Genomic DNA, 20,923 nt, shown 5'->3' with positions numbered 1-20,923 from the left:
CGTGCTTCACAAACTTGGATTTTCTTAACTTTTTTTTTTTTTAATCTGAAAAAAAGCCTAAAAAATTCAACAATCCCCAAAAATGGATACTCCGACATGAACTCGTCTCCCAAAAACGAAGCTAGACAAAAATGAAGATAAAATTGCTGTCTATCTTCTTCACATCTCCGGTGAGCATATAACCGAAAGAGATGGTCATTCCAGTCTGAATTAGTAGAAAAATGCCATTACCATTGAATTCCTTTGATTCTGTCCTCTCCTCTGCACAAAAAATCTTCAAACCCACTCATCCCATCTCCACCATCACTAAAATTTTATCCGATTTTTTGCAATTAGGTTTGCATCAGAAAAGTTACTCTGCCGGGAATGACTTGTTTAAAGCAAAAATCCAAATTCAGAAAAATAAAATTAATCAAGAATAGAGCTAAAAATCAAGACATGAAAAAGACACCATAATTATGAAGTGAATTAGGCCTCTGGTTTGAGAAATGGATTAACGGTCTAGGGGATGGGAAAATGGAGGGGATGATCTTGGGATGGGGTTGTATTTCTTTTTTCATATTGTACTTCAGTTTATGTTTTAGTTATACTAATAGAAAAAATAAATTACGAGTGTCATTTTATAATTGGTCTATCAAACACATTAGAAGCAAGTGTGTTTCACACACTTGATCTTATATACAAAGGTGTTTAAAAAGCACAAACTTTTAGCTTTAAAAGCTGTCTATCCAGTTACTAGTTAAGTTTGAATGTCTATCTCCTCCAACATATAGATGTGGTTGCGGCATTGAAATATTTTGATTAAAGTTTAGAGTTTTTCTTATTTCTAAATAGCATTGCAATTTGCAAACGAAGAACTACGTGAAGGAGAAAAGAAAAAAAAAAAAAAAAAGGAAAAAGAATCCAGTAATCTACAAGACCAAAATAAATAGGGAAAAGACAAATTCATAGTTTTGAATGCGAATTTTGTTTAAGGTAGAAGAACTACTTAGATTCAAATATTTAGTTTAGTTAGTATTTCATAAGGTTTCATCTGGTTATCATTCCACTCTATTTTCATATTTGTATCTTTGGGTTAGAATTCAATATGTTTTTAAATTTTTGTGGCGGTTGTTCTCATAAAGATATATAAGAAAAGAAAACACGAAAATAGAAATAAGGAATACTAGCAATATCGATCTCTTAGTTATTAGTAATTTTAATTTAGATCCCCGTGATAATTCACTAAGCATACCTGATTTTTAACTAATGAAATCGTATCTTTTTTTGTCCTTTTACATATGAAATAATTATATTTCGATTATGTTTAAAAGTTATTACCCTCAAACATAGAGTAACAATATAAAATGTAATACAATACATAGGTAATAAATAAGCTTAATAGTTAATTATTCGTTAAATTTGTAAAGATTTAGAAGAAAAAGAATCAAATGCGGGTGTTTCGACATGTGTTGGTTGACATTTGAAAGAAGTAGTATAGACTATAGAGTATTTTAGCACTTACACAGTATTTGGACATGAAACACACTTAAAATTTTGACAATCATGAAAACGTGAAAAACAAATAAAAACTTATTTTTCAAATCTCATCAACTTTTATATTTCAATTTAAAGTTATTGGACCAATTTGTTAAACAAAAACAATATCCGACTAGTATTTCAAGTTATTAAGCCATAATACGTGGCCAAATAGTAACAACATATCATCAGGATCAAAATTAAATTTTATCAACATTTCAAGGATTAAAAGTGAAAATTTCCATAAAAGTAAAATCGAGAAGAAAGGGAAGCATTGACTTGTTTGGGGTGTTATCGTATAAAAGAAGGCAGCAGGCAAAGGACAATTGAGTTTCCAAATTAAGAAAGCTAAATCGACAAGAATATATAGGGCACTGCCATTAATATAATTACCTGTTGTGTCACTTTTCCCAGCGAGATTTCTGGGGTACCTTTCTGATGCAAATTTTAATGGTGTTTCAGGCTGTACTCATGTAATAAGCCAATTTGACATTTAAATGGCACTCCTTCGTCTTATAATATGTGTCATCTTACAAAAATAATTTATCTCATAATAAGTGTCATATTAGGAAACCAAGCATAAATTAGCTTAGCTTTTTTTAATTCTACCATTAGACAAAAAATGACAAGTTAAAGTAACATCTTATGATGATTCGAAAAGCCACATAGTAACCTGGTATTATTGGATTTCCAATGTCAAAAGGTTTATCACTTGTGCATGCTCTAAAAAAGAGAAAATAGTAATTTATTTTTATTATATTGGATAATTTGATAAACTTTATATTGCATTATTGATTTCTTAATATGCGTATTTTTGGCTAAGGTAACACTTATTATGCGACGGAGAGAGTAATAAAAGAAAAAAAAAAACATAAAAAAAGACATCTAAATGGAGGTTGGCCTAAGTTTTTTTTTTTTTTTTTTTTTGTGTTCAGTTCTGTTTTAGGGTGTCAACTAATTTAATTCGCGTCGTGTAAGACCAGTTAAAAGGGAAAGTACTTCCTACTAGAAATTTTTTCTTTCTCAAGGATTAAAACCTAAAGTCTAAAACATCTGATTAATGGCGAAAGTTTGCTAATCTAAAGGTTTTACTTCATAAATCTTCTTAGTTTTTCAATAAAAGACAACATTATTTTCAACCTTTTTATGGACAATTGCACATTTAAAATTTAAATTTGATGAGTTCAATTTTTAAAATCTACCTATAAACTAATTGACTTTTGGAATTACTTATTATTTCAGAATTTAATATGATGTGTTTAATTAAACCCGTAGCAAACATGCTACATCCGACTCTACTGCTGGTGGGTGAAGCTAATTAATAGGATTCAAGTTTACAAGTTTATTGAGTACATACTATGTGTAATTTGGCCAAAAGAATCTGATTACACATGCTTGAAGTGTGAAAAAACATCTTTGTGTCACCTATAGATAAGAGTTTTCAGGGTGAATATCTGAATGGTCCAGTATTCGTCAAGTATTTTCAAAGACATTGATATTGTTTAGGGATCCGGTTCCTCTCCATTTTCTCCAAGTTCCTATCTAGATGAGTAACACTTGTCTTATTTTATTATTAATGGTTTTGATTTAATTAACTAAATCAAAGTCTTAACCATGATTATTAAAATAAATATTTATATATATTTACTCCTAAAACTTAATTATTTAGAATGTTTTATTTACAAAAAAAAAACATCAACAACCCTAACATAGTTAATCTGTCCAAATTTGTTACTAGTATTTTGAATCACATGTAGCCGAATACAAGGCATTTGTTCACCTACTTAATTTTCTTACTTAAAAGCTTAATAGAACTATTTAGACCTAAGAAAATCATGGGGTAATAAGCTCTAATCATTTGAAACTAAAAAGAAATTTTTCACGGTCCATCAAAAGTTTTATGTCGATTTGTAAATAAAAATTATCTTCTGAACTCTTAAACGAAATTAATCAAGACATATTACTTATATTAAGGAGAAAAAAAAACTTATATTAAAAAAATGTCTTCTCTTTTTCATGTTGCTCTATTTTAAATGTTTTTATAAAATTTAATAACATGACATTTTTATTTTCAGTAGCAATTTCCTTACACTCAGTGTAAGGCTTGCCTTAGGCGAATCTCACATCGGTTGGGGAGGAGAACAAAGAGTGCTTGGATACCTCTCCTCTGCGTACGCGTTTTAAAGCGTGAGGGCGAAGGTTCCAAACCGGACAATTTCTACAAGCGGTGGCACAGGGCCATTACGGTTGGTATCGGAAGCCGTCTGCGGGCGGTGCGTGGGGCAAACCTCGAGCGGACGGCCGAGTCGGGGGTGAGTGTAAGGCATGCCTTGAGGCAAATCTTAGGCATCCCAATGGGGAGGACAACGAAGAGTGCTTTATAAGTGCGAATCCCGCATCGGTTAAGGAGGACAATGAAGACGGTGGCACTTTTAAGGATCAAATATACCCCTCTCCTTTAGTTTATTGGCTCTCCCTCGCAAAGTAATCAAATATATGCGACGTATATACCCCTCAATGGATGGAAAATTCCAAATCAGACCAAATTACCCATTTATCAAAACTTACACATGCCCATCACTTAGACCAACCCGACCCACAAAATTATTTCCCCCACCCAAAATTAGTCAGCATGTTGTTTGTTCTCATCACACAGAAACATGAATTTGTGTTATGCTTTCCATTCATTTGGTTAAACTTTAAACTATGGAGATTATGTTGCTGCACAGGGAGGATTTGAATGGATTGGTGGGTTTGGTAACCACAAAGATGCCTTATGCAAATTTACTTGCCTTTTATGCCTTATCAAACTGTATTTTTAATGGGAAATCAGAAGATAGAAAGTTGATGCTGTTCGAAGTTCAAGAAATTGGTGAGGCCATATAGCCATTCCTTACAAACTCGTTAATCTCTAATTTATTCTTATTAGGAGTTAAGTTACACAACAAAATGAAGGTTTGTGTGATTTGAGCCAAAAGACTACTGATGAGTTAGTTTGGGATGCAACTGACAGCCATATGAACAAAACCTTAAATTGCATAACTTTGAGTTTGTCAATTAGTTGACATAGAACCAAGTCGCGCATTATTTCTAGGAAAGAAGGTACCAACTAGTTCTACTTTAAGAATTACGATCAACTCATATGCATAAACATTGAAAGAGTTTCAAATTACATTAACAAACCACATTACAAACCAAATTAGATGGGGGAAATAATTTTGTGGGTCGAGTCAGTCTAAGTGATGGGGCATGTGTAAGTTTTGATAAATGAGTAATTTAGTTTGATTTGGAATCTTCCATCCATTGAGGGGTATATCTGTGTACTTTGGCTAATGGGGGATATATTTGACTACTTTGGCTAATGAAGGGCAAAGTTAGTCAATATAATAGAGGAGTATATTTGACCCTTTTTCGTTAAATCTAAACCACTAATAATAAAATAAGATAAGTGTCGATAAGAACTTAGAGAAAATGGAGACAAGGAAAATGGAGAGATCGACTCATTGCTTTAAGTTTTGGATTTTATGCTCAAATATTATGAGAATTTTATATTTATAAAAAGAAATGGTTTGACATGACCTAAAGCTACATAAAAATTGAAAATCAAAACTCGCCGCATTGACCATAATTGGTCATGACTAGGTGTGGACGAGGAAAATCCAAGTTTCAACCTCGAGGACATACAAATGGAGGACATATATACAAGAATTCCAAGCAATGAAATGAAAAAAAAAATTATTGATTTGACAATTGACACACCATTATAATCGTCCTTTCAAGACATGAAAGGTATGCTGTGAAATCAAAAATAGGTTTCTCATGATAATCCTTAAGTTCTAGCTAGTCTTAGTGTTAGTGAAGGGTGAAAAGCCAAGCCCCCCCCCCCCCCCCCCCCCCCAAAAAAAAAAAAGAGAATAATCACACATACGATGTTAAGAAAGATACATTAGTTTATCCCAAGCTCAAATGCTCAATGGTCTTGCCGTTGCACCTAATTAATTAAGAACTCTTTCATCTACTGAGTGGGAGCAAAGGTTATCACTAAAGAGAATTAATATATAATTCATATTTCTAAGAGATTTTTTTTTTCAACTTTGTATCGGTAAAAATCGGTGTAAAATATTGCGGCCTTCCGACGCGTGATCGGAGTAAAATAGGAACGTTAACTTCAAGATGTGGCGTTGGTTTGAGTTCGGTGATTCGGACGAAGCGAAGTCCGAGGGGTCCGTAATCCAGTGAGCCGGAGAGATGTCAGCACAAAGGCGAGAAATTTGCCACAGGTTGGATTTCACGCCGCCCATTATGCCGACCGTTATAAGACCAACTGTTAAGGCACTGTTAATAGTAGTAATTAGGATCAAGTTATCAAATTTGGAGGAGCATTAGGACTCTAACTCTTGTACCTTAAATGGAGGTAAACCCTTTCATTAGAAGAATGAGAAGGGATGTGATTCTAATCTAATACACTTACTCTGTAAAATTTCTTAAAGTTCAAAGTTGTTTAAGCGATTTGGCTCGGGCACACAGCTTAAAAAATGTGCCGCAAAGTGCAGAGGTTGGAATAATAATCATTGTAATAGACAGATAGATATTGATGAGTTAGCGGGGAAAGCGGAGTAGTAATAAAAACAGTGGGTGTTGGGAATAATTGAAGAGTCCGTACAGAAATGTGATGAGGAGATTGGGCTTTGGCATTGCTGCATTGCATGGAATTGTGTGTGTATGTGTGCCCCAAATAAAAGGCCCCTCTCTCCACTACGCCGTGTTCGCCGCTTATTGTCATTCTCCCCCCACCAAATCAATGTCACATCTTTTCTCCTTTTCTCACTCTAATCCTTGTTGGCTTCAGAATTTTAAGTTAGTGAGTTTAGTTTTTAAAAAAGTTTTAATTTTTTTTATTATGTTGTTCGGAGTTGAAGGAAAGTCTTGACGTAATTGATAAAGTTGCTGCCATGCGAACGAGCTGTGAAAATAGTCACTTATAGAAATCGAGTAAATTGCGCATAGAAGTCATCAATATGGGTTTGGCTCGTGAGGCCGCCCAAATCTAATCCTTTATTTAAGTAGGTTGGGGTTAAGATTTTTTTTATCCAATATAAGTGAGGTTCAAAAGCCCGGCCTCTTCTTAGCCGTCGGCCTCGGGTTGGGTTCATGCCCTTGACCCTTTTAAAAGAATAATAAATTAATTAATTTTAAAAAATATATAAGTAAATTAAACAAAAAGATAAAAAGTAATGAGAAAAAAGAATGTAATACTTTTTAGTCTTAGAATTTATATTATGTTTAATTTCTTTTGAATGTGATCTGAATTAGTGATTAAAAATAATAATTTATATTTGTTCTTTTGAATTTTTTCTTCTATGATATTGCTTTGCGCATGAATGTGTGGTAGAAGATTCTATTTTCCAAAAGTTTCATGTTCAAATTGCACTAAAATTCACTTAGAAAATGTTATTTCGAAAGACGAAAAAACTTAAAGAGTTGGCCCGTCGTAGCCCACTGCCCGCTTAAGGCTAGGTTGGGCTGCCCCGTTTTATGTTGTTGAGGGTTGTTTGGTTCGAGTACAAGTTATCTTTGAAATTAGTAATGTTGGATTTGTTATGTAGGGATTAGTTATATTTATATTATTTTTTATCGATTGTTTGGTTTGTTGTATTAAAAATAACATGCATTGCATGAATCCTAAATACTACTGAATATGGTGTATAAGCAAAAGAAGAGTGCTTGTATTATTAATGTCATGATTTACTATGTATAACAATAGTATTGAATAAGGTGTATAACTAGTAATAATATTAGTTGTATTGGATTTAAATTTACAACCAAACTTTGTATTAAAATTTTATTTATATTTACCAAGATTATTTAACTTAACACCCAAACGACCTCTTGAAGTTGTAGATTAATTAGTGTGTGTTTGACTGTTTGGTATAATGTTTTTAGGTTTTGTAGAAAAATAATTGATTTTCTTACTTATTTTTTTGTATTTAATTAGTAAATAGAAAAGATTATTTCGTGAGTATTTATATATAATTTAGGCAAATATTATTAGTGTGAAGGTGGGGGTTGGCGGGTCGGGATGGAGGAGTAGGGTGCTAAGGGTGGGGAAAAGATAATTATTACTCCCTCCGTCTCAAAACAATTGTTTTAATTTGACTTGACACAGGTTTAAGAAATAAAGGAAGACTTTTGAAATGTGCAGTCCAAAACAAGGCTATTGTGGTTGTAAATTATCTCATAAAGTTAAATTTGTTTCTAAATATAGAAATGTGTCAATCTTTTTGGGACAAACTAATAAAGAAAGTGAGACAATAAGATAATTTTTTTTGGGACAGAGGGAGTATGAAATATTACTTATGAATTATGATACTCTTGCTTTTTCCAATTCCACAATAGAAGCTGTTTTCTGATACTTAAAAACTTATATTTAGCAAAAATATTTTTCAAAACGTCGGGACCAAGCAAACATGAGAAATTAAAAAAGTATTTTCATCTAATACTAAACACACCCTCAAAATTTAAGTACTCCGTGTTATGAGTATTTTATTACGGCTCCTTTCTTTCCTCCTGAGCTATTACTATATCAAAAGAGGCTTTTTTAGCAAGAATATATTTTCCTTTTAAGCGTAATGATTATTGTCACAAAAACATTTACCAAAGAATTGGTTAATGCCATTAGATCAACGCTAAAGTTCTTTAACAACATTTATTGTTATAGCTAAAGTTTGACATTATCGGTAATAATTGATTCTAGAGTATAATTAGCGGCAATTAAGTTATTACCGCTAAAAGTATATTTTGTTGTGGTAAGAACATTTTCTCTGGTCCAGTGGACACATGTAATATGTAAGACTTCCGAGTGTATTTGATTAGACTTGTGTTGACCTCGGTATTAGCTGGCTATACCTAGGATTTCACATTTTCTTATCAATATTACTTATATACAGTTTTCCAGTATGTTTCAATTCAGGTGAAGATATAGTTGATACAAGCAGAATAGTAACGAGTAGAAAGTAGCAATATGGGAGATAGAAGATCAGCAGGTTGTAACAAAGCTTGTGCATGTTTACCTTGGTAATGGAAGTCAATATTTACCAAAATAAAATAAAATTAGGTGTTTTATTTTTTTTTACATTTTGCCTATTAATTTCGAAAATAATGTCATATTTCTCTATGTGTAGCAAGTTTTTAATTCCGGACATCTTTTTATCTTTTCTTGACACTTTTCTGTGAAAATGACATGACATATTTTAATATCATCATTCAAATTAAAAATTTAATATATTAACATATTTTTAGTTTAAAGTTATAAATTTAAAAATCATTCTCTATGTTCTTGATTTTCTAAAGTAGTCAAATTAAAATACATAAAATAAAACTAAGGGAGTAGATGAATAAAATTTTCAAGAACCATATAGGTCAAAGTTTCACATCGAACATTAATTTGACTCTTACACGTCTGGTGGGTCAAAGTTTAATTAATATCACCATGTAGTCCTCACTTAGCCAAAGGGCTAGGAAAAATTGATCATGATACTTATCTTTTATATGGTTATTATTACTTAATAGTATGTCTCAACAACCCTATCGAAGAGATTTTACTAGCGTTACAATCGTTATCTCTATATACAAGGCCATCCACAATTTTGCTTAAACGTTATACATAATTTATTGGATTTTTACATGAATCTAGTTATTATTGTATTTTAATTTGAGATCGTGGTAAAAACTCATGAACTTTTAAATTCTGAATTAGCCTGTGGCCATGCATCTTTTTGATGACTAAGCCTTTTGTCAATTAGAGAGGAAGCTATGATTTGAAGCTTATATAGAGTTTGGAATAAAACTACTAAGTTCCGCCTTTAAAGTTTTTGAGTTCTACATTAATAATTTATACATATTCAATAATTTTTTTTAGTACAAATACAAAATTTGAACTAAAATTACTAGATTCGGACCCAACCTATATAACCAAAGGACTAGCTACGTTCCTGTTGCCAAGCATACAGTACAAGGCTTTTCTTGAAAAGACAACTTATATGTGAGAGATATAAGAAGTTATAATTAAGTTTGTTCAAAATCATGTAGAGTAGGACTTGCAAAAACAAAATATATCATATATATTGTCTCCTTTATCAAAATGCTTATTTGAAATTGTACCCAATAGTTTGCAATTATAATTAAAAATAATTTTACTTACAATTTTCGACATATTTAATGAATACTTATATATACTTAAGTAGATAGTACACAACAAATATACATGTTCTCCAAACGTTTCACATTTCCCTCCCATCGTCCCATCTACAGCAAAATCCCATGGTGATCAAGTGTAGGATTATAATAAGGGATAACTACATGGCATAACCAACTCTACTACATATTTATATTTAGTAGCTATAGTTTAAAATAATTACATTCCATAGCTAATTATAATATGTTAAATACAACTTATAGCTACATATATATATGGATTATACACATTATTCACTTCCAACCAACTCTCTCTCTCTCTTCTCTTTCTCCCCTCTCCCCCATCCGTAAGGCAGTAAACCATCATTCTTTTCTTGAAAAATTACTCCTTAATTAAAACGCCATGGATCGACGGGCTTATTGGCAAACATAAGCTTAGTCCCATATTGATTGAGATCGGAGTATGTATAACATGTCTCTTTATAAGATCATAGTTAATTGAATCTCAGGTGCTTATGTACCTCGTATTAATTGTTCTAGCTTAATAAGTTGTGGTGGAAATATTATATTGTTGAAAATGGCGACGTCGGTGGTTTGTAGATGCGGTGGTTTGATTGTATTCATTTTTTTAACGGTGTTGTTTAAAAAATGTAGATCTGGTGGTTCGATTGTATTCATTTTTTAGTGTACGTCAGATCTGGATGGAAAAAACCAGATATGGCCGGAGTCTGATCAGAATTTTATTTTTTGTATTTGGTTTTGAGTCTATTCGTTAATTTTATTTCTTGTATACAAATGAATACAATGAGAATAGAGTGAAATTTATTTCTTGTATTCAGTTTTTGAATGTATTCTTTAATTTTTTTAGTATAAAATTATATTTTGAAGGATATGTATACAATCGATTTTAAATATAATAAAGTGAATAGAGTAAAGCGAAATGTAACTTGAATACAAATAAAAGAATACAATTATGAATACACACTTAGATGAATGCAGCAAAATTTTCCGATTGTATCAAGAATATAAAATTATATCCTTATATGAATACAATAAGCAGTTTTGCTTTGTAATGTAAATAGGTAAAATGTAGCTATCAAGCATAAATAAGCCTTCCTAAGTTAGTCATTTATGAAATTTTCCCTTATAACAATGCTCTCTCTGTTAAGTCAATTTGACTCATTTTCGAATAGCTAAATTATATTGGATTAGACCAACTCAATATTTTACATTTAAAACTTAGATATTAAAAAACAGACGATTACTATTACAAGTTGCAAGTTTTCTTATGTAATTTGATGACAAAATATATTTTAAAATGCTAGTCAAAATTCACATAATTTAACTTTTAAAAAATGAAACATGACAACTAATATGAGACGGAAGGAGCATTTAGTATCATTATGATGGTGTCGTATGTAATATTGAACTAAGGTAAAGATAAAAAACCATATACTTCCACATAAATATTTGAAAAGAATATAAAATTATATCCTTAGAGCATGTTTGGATGGGCTTAAAAAAAGCAGTTTATAAGCCAGAAAAAATAAGTTAGAGTCTAACTTATTTTTTTTGGGCTTATAATTTTTAACTTAAGCTTCGCTTTTTAAGCTAAGCCAAGCGTGCCAAATTAATTTTTTGAGCTTATTTTAAGCACAAAATGACTTTAAGCTGGCTGGTCAAATACTCAAAAAAGCTGAAAACAACTTATAAGCAACTTATAAGCCCATCCAAACGGGCTCTTAATAACGAGGACCATAAGGGAAAAGTTGGAAGTGAGCCAAAATGGCAAATGAGGAATCAACTCAAGTAAACCTTAAAACCCATGGAAAAGTTCACGTGTACGCTTCCTTTAATACACATCGCAGTCAGTCAATTTGATAAATTCTCTGGCAGTACGCCATTACAATATGGTAAGTCTTTATTTTTTTCCATAAATAAGCAGCAATTAATAGTATATATTCTCAGTAAGTGTTTTAAATTTCTAAGTAATTTCTGGTACTTAGGATTGTGATGTGTAACTGTTGCAGTACACCAACCAATCCTAATATCTCGTATTGAATACACATCACTTCTATACCATGAGATATTTTAGTATTTATAGATCCACTCTTTAACTACATATTCCTCATCACTACTCCAATATTTTTCTCCATCTCTTTCTTTCAGTTTTCTAGGGTTAGGGATAGAAAAAGTATTCTCCTTTCCTTTTTTTTTTTCTTCAAATTATTGGAAAAGATCTGATAATATCCCAGTCAGTTTTTGCTAGTGGAGCATCATCAAGATTCACATAGCCTTTTTAGGGTTTATATTTTTAGCCCTATGGGTTATTGATGTGGGAATCTTGATGATGCTGCAGCAGCAAATAATGGCTACTTGTTTAACATTTTCATACTCATGAATCTAGATCTTGAAAAGAGGTGTGTAAGTATTCAATATCTTGTCTTATGATTTTAACCATATATATTGTTTTTATTGAAACAAGATGAGGCAAGAGGGTGAAATAAATTCCTTAAACTGCTTTTTTTTTTTTTTAAACTAGTTGATTTATAAGTTCACCCGTTCCTCTTTCTAAGATATTTTCTATGACAAATGGTTCGCAGGATCAAACGGATACTTGATTTAAATTTAATGGATTCAAAGATCGTAAGAGTCGTAGGGGCTTAGAACTTAATATCTACACTTTTTATTTTGGATTTTATATACATATTTTTATAGTAGTAGAGGCAAGACTTTTAGCAAGGGAATTTATTATACTATACGTACAAAAAAAATCTTGATACAAGGTGTAATTTTCTGACGAAGGATGTTCAAGACCCCGCTCCTAACACTATAGATCCACCAGCTATAAGTTTTCAAACTTATTATAGCTGAAGAATGTTTGAATTTTTTTTTATTTTTGCAATATATTTTCTTCATAAATCTTTAGTCCATATCTTTTTTGTTTTATTTTCCTCTTATTCAAAGTTTTAGAGTCAGAAAAGAAAATACTGTACTACCTAGTCTTTTGGGACATTTTCCCCATGTTGCGGGGGAGATGTGTGGGGGTTACTTCAGTGTTGATTTCAACGAGGTTATAATATATTTATTCCTTTTTCTCTTCTTCTTGTAATTAATTGTTCTGAACTTGGCCGTACTTTTAGATGCAGTAAGTATGTCTGTACTTCAATGGTATTTATCCACTGTACAAAGATGAAATTATTTTTTGTGTCATAAAAACTACTCGATCTACTTGGATTCTGCAATATTGCCACTAGCTCTTTTGCTAAAGACTGTTTTCTGTCTTTTTCTAGATCGATCTTTTTATATCTGCTTGAAGATCTCTTGTCATTGTTTGTTGCAGTTGAAATATACATAGTTGATGATTCTCTTTGGGACCTTTGGCAAATGATGCCTTCAGATTTTATCATATGGTGCTGGTCCATGTACAGTTCCAGGTCAGTAACATAAGTACTCCGTTTGTTTCACTTTATATACTGCCTAACTAGACACGGTTTTTAAGAAGGAAACGACTAATTATGATCAAGGGCTGAGTTAGCATAGAAATTATGTGTTGGACAGGATCTTGTAAGTTTGATCCAAACCGTATTTTTTTGTTGGGGAACTATGATAAATATCAGATTAATTATAAACGTTAAATCTTGAATTGCATCTTCTTATCATTTTAGATATGCCAAAATGTAACATTGTTATGGATATAAACATGTCTCTATGGTAAAATGAAAGGTTTGAACTTATAGAAAGAACATTCTTTCTTAAATACATAGATTAAAAAGAAGATAACAACATGTAAAATGGACTGGAGACCGTATTATATTTTGTCTTTTCAGAAAAATCATGGAGCTCGCTTTATTTCATTTCCCTTTCGTTTTTTTTTATCCAGATCTAATGTGCTTAGAATTTTCTTTTGGCTATTAAGTTGTGATATTGTTTGTCTTTTTGACAAAGAAGTGCAAGATCTTTTTATTACTTTGACCAGTTAATCTTTTTTTCTTTTCCCTTTTGGATACCAATCTGGTTAATATTCCTTTGATGAAATTTTTCCATATATTTATTGAATGATATAACATTTTTGTGAACCTCAGATCCGGCTAACTATATATGGCCTGGTGTGTTTTAAGAACCTTCTTTGGCAATTAGAGGGAATTGAAGATCAACAATAGAATTACCTCTTTATAGCCAGATTGAAGGGCTACTGAGAGGGAATTTTGTAGCTAATGAGTACAAGAACTCTAAAAACTTCGAGATTTTGTTTAGATTCTATACTTCTCCAGAACCTAGGTATATAAATGCCAAGAACTAAAATATCCGAGGGTTGACTCTTTGTAAATGTCACAATTAATTACCCAATAACATAAGAAAGTCGTGGAGTACATCAGGAATCATAATTTGTGGTAATAATTGCAAATGAATAACTAAGAGGTGCGAACAAGCTAATGTAACCCGTCTCATTGCTTTTAAGACGGACCTAAAATGCATGATAAAATGATTGGAAGAGAAAGGAATTGCTATATTTTTAGGGTTTTCCTGTAAAATTTCTGTTCTTGATGTTATTCTAGCCTATAAATCGTGATATTGCGCAAGGATCAGATATGTAATGGTGAATTAAAAAATTTATCTTTCACAATGAAATTTGATAAGTAAGATCTTGAGTAAGTGTTACATATATCCATGCGAACAATGAGAAACCTTGTTATAGTTATTTCTAATATGATCTATGAATATCAAGAGTTGAATATAGCAAGAATAAGAAATTGACATATTTCTATTATAGTCATTTTATTCTTTTAAATAATCAATTTCTTAAATTTTTCCCTCTCCACACTATAAGGTCTACCAAGAGCAACCAAATTAACAGAAACTTTTTCCATCTCCACTGTACTCTAGGGCTAAATACTGTTTCCAATTTGATATTTTAACTTCTCAATCATACATAGTCTGCAGTGTAATATTAGTTGAAATTTTGTTGCCTCTTCCATTCATGTCTTGAGGAGTTGTTTAGCCATCCAGAAATTTATATGTCAGCAGAAAACATAAAAATCTCTGCTAGTACTTTTTATGGTTACATATATTACAATTATTTTTACATATATTATTAGTCTGAGATGAGTGTAAACATGAGTAACATAGTATGTGAGTATTCGCACATAGCCAACCTCCTACTTTGAATTGAGGCATTTATAGGTGTTACTTCTGTTTATGTCTTGGCTCTATTTTCTTATATGTACTACCTTTTTCACCATATATATACATTTCATTTTCATTATGTTTCTTCAGTTACTTGTGCAGGCAGAGAAATTGGCAATATGTACGTAGAATCGGAACAAAGTATGAATCATTGGTTATCACATAACAATTTCAAGATAGACTGAGAGGCAGATTCAAAATTTTAAGTTAATAATTTTTTGATTTTAGGACACAACTGGGTTTAAGATAGATAATTTGTACATATTAAGTGGATTGCTTAATATAAACACGTCCTTTAAACCAAAATTACTATGTTCTACGAAGCCATACCTTGTGATGTAGATCCTCATCTGAAGATAAATATTCACAAGGTATGTATAATCACGTCAGCTATGTTATAGAGAGCCAATGCAGCAATCAAATATCTCAGACATTGTCATGCAAAACGTGCTTTCTAACAAATATTATCTCAGCATTTTGATCTCTTTCGTCATGGAAGTTTGGCGTTTATCTATAATAATAACTTTAGCTTTCAACGTTTCTTCTTGATAAATGTCCTTATTCGAATAGCTTTTTCGAATGAGGTCATTTTTCTATCCACAAATGCATCATATATTAAAGCTCGTTTTATATAATTGATGGAAATAAATGATAAGCATCAAGTGCTAAGAAAACACTTTAAACAGGCAGTTATATGTGTCTGAGTACAAGTATTTTAATTAAAATGACCCAACATACCCTTACAACTATTTACAGTTCAGGGAAAAGGAAATGAGATGAAGGGCAAGTTAAGAACCTTTTTTTTTGGTTTTGGGGGGGGGGGGGGGGGGGGGGGGATTCAGGGATAAAATATAGAAGAGAAAAAACATTAAATCTTAATCAAACTAAAAGTGTTTTTAAAGTATAAAACCAAAAATTAGGGTGATTAGAATAAATTATGCTTATAAACACTTGATCGGTGCTTAATAAATAATGTACGTAAGTCGAAAGTACTTATAAATTAGTTTGATCAGCTTATAAATATACGTAAACACATTTTTACTTTGTTTATTTCTTTCAATTTACAAGTGCTTAACCTTATAATTGACCCTCGACAGTGGTGGATCAATTCTTTTCGCCTAGAATGGTTTTCTTCGGCTGTCCTAGAACTTAGTTCAAGTGGCAAAGGTTGAGAGATTTATAACTTAGGTCACAAGTTTAAGTCCTGCATCATGCGAACTACCCTTGATATTTAAATGGAGACACATAGAAAGATGAATCTATTATCCTCGAGTTTTGGAAGTAGCGATTAGTTCTAAAAATTATCTCCAAACAAATTTCTCGATCACATAAAAATCAGTTCAATCAAAATCATCGAGCTATTAGAGATCAATTTCGCATTTCCTTTCCGTTCCCTTCTGTGTTTGGGCCCGATATTTTTTGTGACACATACTAGGTTAGTTTCGACCAAGGACATTTACTCTAACGTCCTAAATATTTCAGAATCAAGCTATTATGAGATATGTGAGCTTTTCTAATTAATTCCCCTTCTCAATTGGTTTATGAGATAACTTGAGATTTTCTAATCAATCCCCCTTCTGAATTGATTTATGAGATATGTGAGACCGAACGCCAGTACCTTGGCTTGGTTGTTTTGCAGTGGCTAAATGCGAATTTTTACTAAGGTCTAACAAGTGTCAAAATAAAAGGAATAAACTCACAAAGAAGTCAAGACGAGTCCATATATAATAGAATATATATATATACACATAAATATAGAACTTTTACACAATGTAATTTTTTGAAAAAGGGGTATCAATTGACACCCCTTGAATACGTGTGGCTCCTTCACTAGTTATCTGATATGTCAAAGGTTTCGATGTACCACATTGAATGACTTGTCTAGAAGGGAATGTCGGAATCGAAACTGATGGGAGTAATGCACCGTAAAGTTTCATCGAAATAGTGTATTTCATACTTGCTCTAGTATTAGTTAGCTAGGTCCATGTCCTAAACCTTACAAACATTGAAATAAGCTTTAAACCTTACAAACAAACATTGAAATAAGTCCTTGAAATTAAGATAGTCAAAGTAACGTGAGATTTTTTTTCTTTGATTGACCTGACTGGTGGAAAGATTGATGGACCCTACATGGATATTATTAGTGATGTGTGAATATTCGTTGAGTGGGTACATACACCGCATGATCATAGTATTAAACATACAAAAGAAATCCAGTCAAGCAAGCATTCCTAAATCCTAACCAGTGGCCTACAAAGAATTTTTTATAAATGATGTTGATATTTAAAGAAGTGACCAACGGATCACTATCAAAAGTGGTCGATGCATGTAGCCTTTAGCTATGGATTCAACCAAACCCGTTATTTTTAGCGGTCGATGCATGTAGCCTTTAGCTATAGATTCAACCAAACCCGTTATTTTTCACACTAAACACACACGTAAGCAAATAATTGAACTCATCAAGTTAATAGTGAGCAACGCGGAAATAAAATTAAAAAAAAGGATAAAGGAGTAATGTTTTTCAAAAGGGAAAAGGGTCAAATCTACCCCTCTATTTTAGTTTATTGACTAATTTTGCCTTCCGTTAGTCAAAGTAGCCAAATATACCCCTCAGTTAGGTAAAGTATACACGTATACCCTTGAATGGATGAAAATCCTCAAATCAGCCAAAATTACTCATTTAACTAAATTACACATGCCCCATAAGTTAGACTCGACCCGACCCAAAAAATAATTTCCCCACACTCTAATTTTGGCTGATTTGGGGATTTCCATCCATTCAGGGGTATATGTGTATACTTCGGCTAACGGAGAGGTATATTTGACTACTTTGGCTAATTGAGGGAAAAGTTAGCCAATAAACTAAAGTAGAGGGGTATACACTACAAAAGAATGGGTAATTTGTGGAGGTTGAAAGTTGCAATTCGCGGTGTTTTAACCTCTGTTATTTGCTTAAAGGCGGCTAAAAAGTAAAGCACTCGTAACTTTCAACCTCCGCAGATTACTCATCTTTTGTAGTGATATTTGACCCTTTTCCCTTTCCAAAATGTTAATTTAAGTTAATCCTTTTTACAAATGCCTAAAACAATTGTGCAGAAGACGTACATAACAAGAATCGAACCACTGACTTTAAGAATGTAAAGTGGAGCATTCCATCAAGCAATGTCATTTAGTTACATTTACTAGTCAAGTTATCCGCGCTTCGCGCGGTTAGAGATTAAAAAAATCACGAAACAGTTTTCTTTTAAATCAGTCTAGATATAAGAATTTTTTTAATACTCTCAAAAACTTACACACAACACACATATGTGAAAAAGCTCCACAAATGAATATATAAAAACCAGAAAAATATATCTAAATAAAAGCCTCCCACTTTTGGTAGTTTAAATTTGATTGCGACATGAATTTATGTGTAGCTTATATTAGAAATTCGAAAAGTCTCTAAATACACAAGTACAAATAAACAGTGCAATAATTAATATTTGCACAATATATTCTGCATTTCCTTATTTTAAATAACACAAAGTTTTTAAATATACCTACTTAACTTTTCCTCTTGCACTATAGTTATTCTAATACACCTACTTACTTTTCCTATTCCACCATAAAAGTTGCGGTATTTATTATTATATCGGAGTATTATTTACCGTTATTAATTATAAATATCATTTACTATAAGTAATTAATAATCCTATTTTTTATGAGCATTATTTTTTGTATGTGCCTTTCAAAGAACTCAAAAGTCTTTAAACATAGCTATCCGTATTCTCCTTTTCGCTATAATATTATTTATTAGATGCTAAAATATCATTTTTGATCTTTTATGGCATCAAACATTTTCATTCTCCCATAATTGCTTATTGATTACGTATTTTAAGCTTTTCTAGCGCAAACAAAAGTGTTTCTTACTTCTTTGCAACGAAGGAGAACAATTTTGTTTCACTTTTTTTTTTTTTTTTTAACATGTAGAGAAGCACCTCTAAGTCTTAATATTCAACTGGCATGGGAAGCAACTTTTAAGTCTTAACCAATATATAGTTTAGCTACTTCAAAACATATTCATATCTCTAAATGGTGAATTGATATTTATCTAATAATTATTTTTACATAAAATCTCCATTGCATTCGATATCTGAGAAACTAAATAGGTGCATGAACTTATAGCTTCAAATCGAACAATCTTGATTAATGAAATGAAATATAGTTTAAATAGCATATATCTTGGATAATTTTTTGTCTTCCATCGATATGCTTCTTCAGATTTACCTAAAAAAATTCAAGATATAATTAATTTTTTTTTGAAAAACCATTAAATTCAAGAACTTCACGTAAGATCCGACATTTGTTAGGTCGATGTTCATGTGAGAAAAAAGTGTCTTACTCAAGAATAAGTGAATTTAGACCAAATCAAATTGAGTCATTTTTTGAGTATGATCTTTTCTCTCAAGATTAATCATAAATTTATACATCAATTTCTCGGAGGTTATGGACATGAAATTAAAGGAATTGAGAGTTATGAATATCATTAAGAATAAAAATTACGGAGATAAATGTGTGAGTTATGAACTCTATAAGATAAAATAAATGGAAAGATTAGGATGAAAATAAAAAAAATGAGAAAAAAGATAAGTAATTTTTCTACTCTATGAGACATGGCATATCACTTTACTTATGACCACATCACATGAGTTGTGAACTTCAAAACTGAAAAGATGTCAGCGCGAATATATTCATACTTACACCTAAAATAAAAAGCATGAAATCTACTTACACAGTGAGTAGTCACAAATTACTAACATTTCCGATTTTTTTTTTCATACTAATATAATTTAAATGACGTAATTCATTGAACTTTTTTTCCCCTCATTATACCAACTCTAAATAGCTATGTGTGTTATTCACCCATTCAATTCTTTGCCATTCTTATCTAAGAGCTTAATTTCTAGTTTTTCATATGGAAAGAAGAAATGAAGTTAAAAGTACAACTTAGAAAAAAAAAAAAATTGCGTAAATTATGCATTTTTTCTTCCTATGATTTCCATTGGTCAGCAACCAAATAAAGTGTTCTATACTTCTTTACTACTCCTATAGGGAAGGTGGAAAAAAGATGAAAACGTTAAAAAAATCAAACTCAATCCATTAATTCCATAGGTAAATGATGCATGAATTTTTCATCCTTCTTCCTTCTTGCCTTCATATTTACGTTTCCCGAATGCAGTAAGCTTTTCAATACTATTTAACATCCAGTAGTCACAAATTGAACCATATCACCCGATGCTAATATATTCCGAATATTTTTTGTGCTATTGCTCCTTCTTTCTTTTTTTCTTTCCTCCCTATCTTCTTCCTCACACCACCATAAGCAATTAAGCATTATATAGAAGAGATCAATAATTCTAAATATTTGGGCGTGGTGCCATTTTTTTTTGTAGAGAAATTTGTTTGATTGGCTTAATCCTTGTTGAACGACTTATATAGTAGCTGATGACATTTCATTTTTTCCCAATTAAATTATGGATCATTTACATTCTAATGAATATCACATTTATTAGATATTGAATTCAATCAAATAAGTATCACATTCATCCACGTTCTTTATCCATTTAATTCATTTAGCAGGTCAAAAAAAAAAAAAAATAGTAGGTTGACTAATGACTTTTGGGCTTACTAAGGGAAGATAAATGGGTTGTTCTTATGTTTTCCATTGGTTAACAAAGTTAAAGAAAAAACTTTTCAGTTTTTTAAAAACATAGCACGTTTATTATAATTAAATGAGAAGGTCATAAAGATCATCATTGGTTATTACTACGTGGGCTAATTAAGTGATATATTTATTTCGTGAAGATTTTTTTTAATCTATTTAGTTAGTAGATTATGTACAAAAATGAATAAAAAAAGTCAAAAAAATGAGAAAAAAAGATAAATATGATTTTGGCTATAGGGAGGGTATTACATTATCTTGTCTATGCCTATACTTTATTTTATATATATATATATATATATATATATATATATATAATGCTTA

This window comes from Lycium ferocissimum, chromosome 8 (genome assembly GCF_029784015.1).
Source record: "Lycium ferocissimum isolate CSIRO_LF1 chromosome 8, AGI_CSIRO_Lferr_CH_V1, whole genome shotgun sequence".
In the NCBI taxonomy this organism is placed as follows: domain Eukaryota; kingdom Viridiplantae; phylum Streptophyta; class Magnoliopsida; order Solanales; family Solanaceae; genus Lycium; species Lycium ferocissimum.
The sequence above is the reverse complement of the archived record's forward strand: the minus strand, read 5'-3'. Positions refer to the sequence as shown.